This window comes from Parasteatoda tepidariorum, chromosome 9 (assembly GCF_043381705.1).
Source record: "Parasteatoda tepidariorum isolate YZ-2023 chromosome 9, CAS_Ptep_4.0, whole genome shotgun sequence".
Lineage (NCBI taxonomy): Eukaryota > Metazoa > Arthropoda > Arachnida > Araneae > Theridiidae > Parasteatoda > Parasteatoda tepidariorum.
Genome location: NC_092212.1, coordinates 42055606 through 42061605, shown reverse-complemented (window position 1 = coordinate 42061605; position 6000 = coordinate 42055606).

Genomic DNA, 6000 nt, shown 5'->3' with positions numbered 1-6000 from the left:
AGTTGAAAGTGTCACTGAATTTTAATGTTACAATGGGCAATTTAGGTTTGCGCCTGGTAATCTATATTTTTTCGGTCATTAATATTTTTGTTGTTCTTGTAGTTCATTTCCGTCGCACTAGAGCTGCACAATGGGCTATTGGCGACTGTCTGGGAAACATCCCTGAGGATGATCCGAAGACAAGTGTGTTCACAAATTTGATCCTCTGCAGAGGGGATGGCACCCCCGCTTCGGTAGGCCAACGACCTGCATGCGAAGTCGAGCACTTCAAGGTAGAACAGTTTAACGAGAACCAATACCGCACACTCTCGGTCCCTACTCAGACTAATCCAAGTGGACACCCACCCGCACACTGACCGCAGCTAGTGATGCTTGACTTTGGTGATCTACTGGGAACCGTGTCTTAACGATCGGTCCACTGCGGGACCATTAAAATAATCTGCAAGAGTTAAATTAATTTCTCCATCGCCATTATCCACTTAATTTAGGCGAGATATTAAAAAAAAATTAATGTGTAAAAGATACAACACAAAGTATTAAACAAAGTGGAAAATGAATATTTTCTGTTAGAGAACGATTTTGTTTTGAAAAAATTACCACGCCATAATTTATATCCTTACTCTCCGGCTTTACGTTTTGAGCGTTGGTTGGTTGATTGGATCTAATGCCACTTGCCACACGGGCAAGCCTTCCTGGTGAAACCGAGCAAATTTAAGGTCGAGTGTGCTATTCTTGTTTTTTTGTGGCACCATCTATGGCCAAGAATTCGACTTCGCCACATCATACGTCACACCTGTTTAAAAGGCGGACCCATTCATACATCCATTCATTTATCCACAGATCGTAATTTTGACCTGAATCAGAGAACGATTGATCTCCAATCCAGCACCCCCAGAGGTATTGATTTGTTATGGGAACATGGAGGACTTTTGCGACTTGACAGATTTAACGTGCATCAGTCACTTTACTACACGGGGAGTCTTCGGCCGGTGGGGTTCGAACCCATGAACTCTCGGACATGGACCCAGCTCCCTACCGACCTGGATATCCCGGCTATGTTTTGAGCGTATACTAGTTTATATTATTAAAATCAAATAAAACACACACAACCATTAATATTGTAATTTTACTTTAACGTATCTCAAAAATATATTATATATTTTTTTCTCAATAAATTGGCACTACAAGATTTTTTTTTCTACACAGGGGAAATGATTTTCATGCATGTACAATTTATAATTCCATTTGTTTAGCACATATGTTCATTAATTCGACCACTTCTCGGACGACTAGAAAATGCAAAATCAGTGGACATAACCGTTCGCCATCTGGTACTGCTGCGCGTCAACGATGACGCTTGTATACTGAGGTTGGACACTGTCATGCGCATTATTGCAACTATAGTCACTCGTTCCGTTGCTCGATGGCACACAATACGTTTTATCGGTGTAACTGTCACATTTGGATAACGCGTACTTAATGCTGGAATCGAGGTGTGATTGCTGCTGTCGTGCCGCCTCATAGTAACAGGAATCGTTGTAAGAAGAATCAGTCGGTGAGCAACTGGCAAAGTTTCGTTGCTGGAACTGGTGCTGTTTCGTTAACCGGGAGTTGAGAAAGTCAGTGGGTCCCGTGGGACTCTGCAGATTGGTAGGGGTAATGACGGATTTGTAATGATTGCTGTGACTATTACCACTGCTGCGAAGCACAGGTCCTAAGGCACTTGTTGATGGTTTCGAAGAGCTGTTGTTGTTGTTATGCTGTTGATGGTGATGTAAGGGTGAAGATGTGGATGAAGTAGAACGAGGAGAATCTGCCCTTCCATTTTGAAAGCCTTCTAGATCTGATTCTGAAAGCATGGAGTCCGAAGGGCTGCTGAAAGGTCCGACGCTATTCGTAGTTGTATTGTATATTACATGGGGCACAATTATTTCATGGGGCTCTGCTGGGGCACCAGGGACGTATCCCACACTGGCGTTGCACAAATCTTGTTGAGATGGAATCACACAGGGAAGAGGTTGAAGAGCGTCTGGCTCAATATCTGGAGAGGACGATATGACAGATGCCTCACAAGNTTTTTCCGACGGAGGAAACAAAAAACACACATTACATGTTGTTATGTATATTCTTTTGAACTTAGAAGGTTAGTACTCAAAAAGTGAATGAACTTTTTTCATTATTGTTTTATTATACAATGAAGAAATATTATTCACGATACTGATTTGATTATTAAAAAGACATTAAGATTTTATGAAAAATGATATTTTTAATATTTTTTTTTATGCAAGGGAATGTAGTATTTTTTAAACAATTTGTCCCGAAATAACATGCATATTTTCAAATAAAAAAAACCCATCCTTTTCATGAATTCTGAATTTCTTGTGTACATGCATTCAGATAATTGAGTTTTAAGATAAATTTAAACCAAATGTTAATTAAAATTTGAACATTATTTTCTCTCGAAATTCACGAATCGCAATTTATTTAATTCTAGAATATGTTAGAACAGAACTTTTTAATTTTTGTAATAACTGCATTATTTAATTCGAAATTTCATATTCTAAATTAGGCTTTTTGTTTTGGTATATTTGCTCCTGATACAATTATGCTTTTTTTAGGCGACGAATAATTTTTGTCCATTAAAACTTGTCCATTAAACATTCTTGATAACTCTAAATTTGAGATCTCATTCCTACATCTCACACTAGTGAAAGTGTCACTTTTAAAGACAAGGAGACAGTTGTGTAGCTTGGGAGGGATGCGAAGGCACATCCGTCCCCAGGTGCAGTCTCTCAGGGACGCAAAATTCAAGTTACATAAATATTAGGGGGGCTGGAAAGCAATGTCGTTTCGGCACATTAAATTTTCGTTAGTCTTAAAAACACCAATTCCTTTTTTTCGATTCATTTTCAATCCGTCATTGAAAGGTTTAATGAGGATGAATACATTATTGATTAAAAAATGAAATCTTGATAGCAAATATCAAATGCACCGAAATGACATTAATTTCCGGAATGAATTCTAGAATAAAATGTGTCTAAATTAGATTCAATGGCGTTTCTAATATGATACCTTACACTATTCTGAAAATATTCTTTGCGAATGAATCTTTAATTATTTTTTTTTAAAATTTAATATCGGTCATAAATACGTGACGAATTAAAATAATCTTTTTAACATTTTTGTCGGATTTCTTACATTTGAAAAGAGAATTTAAGTTTATGAATTTTTATTTCCTGCTTCTCTCAAAACTATTGGATTAACTCAGAACTTAGATATTTGCACAATTTTATTGAAAAATTAGTTTGTAAAAAGAATGAGAAAAGTCACGTGTTACAACAGTTTGAAAAAAATTCTTTAAATTGGTCCACTGGTTTGCTGGATTTCATATAATATTTTTAAATTCTTCTTAAAAAATTTATAAAAGTGGTTTAAAACCAAAATCTACACTTATATGATAAGCTTAATTTATGAAGTTTAAATCTTAATTATGTGAATTTAGTTCAGTTTCATGCTTTACAATAAAATAATTTTAAAGCATATTTTTTGCAAGCTAATTCCTTCCATGCTTACAACTTTTCTGTTATTCAAACCCAAGTATCATTGTTTTAATCATTTTAGATTATAAAGAGAGGGGGCGCAAAAATTGAATTTACGCCCGGGTGCTGTAAACTCTAGTTACGCCCTTGTAGGAAGGGTCGTGTAACATTAAACGTCAACAAAATAATGGGATTATTCAATATTGAACCAATTCTTAACTGTTCGAAATTTTTTTAACATTTAATCATTTCATTAATTTAACAACATTTTAATGATTTTTTTAAAATATTTTTTTTTAAAAATATTTGCTTATTATCACTCAATGTCTTTTTTAATCACACACGCACACGAAACAAAAAATCTCAATTTTATTCTTTTTTATGGGCTCGAAAGCCCGGGGTGGGCTTTCTCAAGTAATTCTTTCAAACAAATCTTCTAACCGCAAGTTTTCTCTAGTTATTTGTCCATAATGCCAGTGGATCTCTTTCTAAGCCATCTAACCATTTCAAATTTGGTCTGCCTTTCTATGGTTCTGGTTGCGCGATCTTCATACATCCTGGTAAAGTGGCATGCCCATTTTATGTATTCTTTGAAGTTTAAAGAGATATCTAGCTGGTTTCTCACATGAAATCTCATAAAACCTCATTGTCATGATTATAACTCTCACAAGCATTTGCTAACATTAAACTAATCAGACTTTTATATAGCCTAATCTTTTTTTTAATCAACTTTATTAGTAAACCTTTTTTGAATAAATGTTTTAAAAAAATCTCTTATTTACAATTCAAATAAAATAAGGATCTTATGGTCCCTATTGGATGAAGAAGTAGGCTGATGGGTAATCTGGAGCCCTTCCAATTTTTATTTCAATTGAATTACATTGAGCATCAAAATAGGTTTAATGCTGAGTTTTTACTATAAAACTTTTCATATACGATCATTTCGTGCGCGTGCATTTAAGATCTTTGTAATAACTGTAAAACAGCAGAATATAAAGTGTTAAAGTAGCATCTTACTGATAAAAAAATATTAAATATTTTCGGTTTCATACATGTTTTATTTATTTAACGTTTGGAAGAAAAAAACACTAATGAAAACTCCTAAGAAGGCACCTTTAATTAGTTAAGAAAATAAAATAAACAAAAGAAGCTAAAATTCATAAAACTTATGAAATTTATAAAACAACAGATTATCGAGAAGAAAATGTATATTCAGTGATTTAGCTAAAATTAAATAGAATTATATATGAAAATAAATTTAGAAAAAAACCCTTTTAAACCAGTGGCGATAGTTTTTAGTAGATGTCAAAAATGAAGAACTTTAGCAGGAATAATAAGGAAGATATGAATAATAAGTTGACGAAAGACAACCTTAGAGAAAAAATAATATTCAGAAACTTTATAATAAACTTGTTATATTGTTGTTCCAGGACCTTCAGAAAAGTTTAATTATCTCATAGGTTTAAATTTGCCTAAATTAATTTGTTGACTCAATGGTGAAATAGCCTAAAACGTCGGAAACAAACAGATATGTTCAACAATTATTATTATTAAAAAGTAAATAAATATCAAATCATTTAAAATCCCTGCTTTGACCTATTTTATAAAACTGGGGGTAAATCTTGAAGACCAACAGCAATATTTATTGCTCAACAGGGTTAGAAAGCTGGGATGAATGGCTTTAGAAATCTATAGAAACCTCTTATAAATAACTCTGTCATAATAGTTAAAAGGAAAACTTCAAAACACAAACAATTTCCAAGGTTAAAACGTCATCTAAATGATGTTGATGTAGTTTATCGAATTTTAAATCTATTTGTTCTTTTGATTGCTATAGAAACTAATGAGCTGGGTTGCGTGTGGTGTTTTAGAAAGGAAATCGTCATTAACAACGAGTGTAAATGAAACGATCTAATTGATATTTAACGCACAGAAATGAATTAAAAGATGATTGTTTTGAAATTTATAAACTATGCTTAGCTTCTAAATTTAGTTTATGCAAATCTTTTTTCATTAAACTCTTTTTTAATTCCAATTTTTCCTTGACAAATTCAGTTCCAAGCAGGACAGTTAACATATCAAGCTATTGGGAAATCAAGATATATCTTTTTGCTTCCAGTATATTTGACTAGACATCATTTAGTTCAATTTTACGACTTAAAAAGTTGTATTTCAAGGAAATTTCTGTTTGTATGCTTTTGCAAAACGATTATCTCTGTAAAAATATAATTATATTAGAATTTTTACTTATAATAAGAAGTAATAAGAAAGGTAATAAATTCTATTCAAATATCGTTTAGGGCAGCTTTTTTTAAGATATACAACAGGGTAAAAATCGGCAATTTCGACAAAAGTTGTGAATTTTTTTTTAGTGCTTGCATATTAACTTTTGCTCATTAGCTCTTTAAATATCTTCAAATTGTTCTACGTTCTTTAGAATCGAAGTTATACTTGTTTTTTC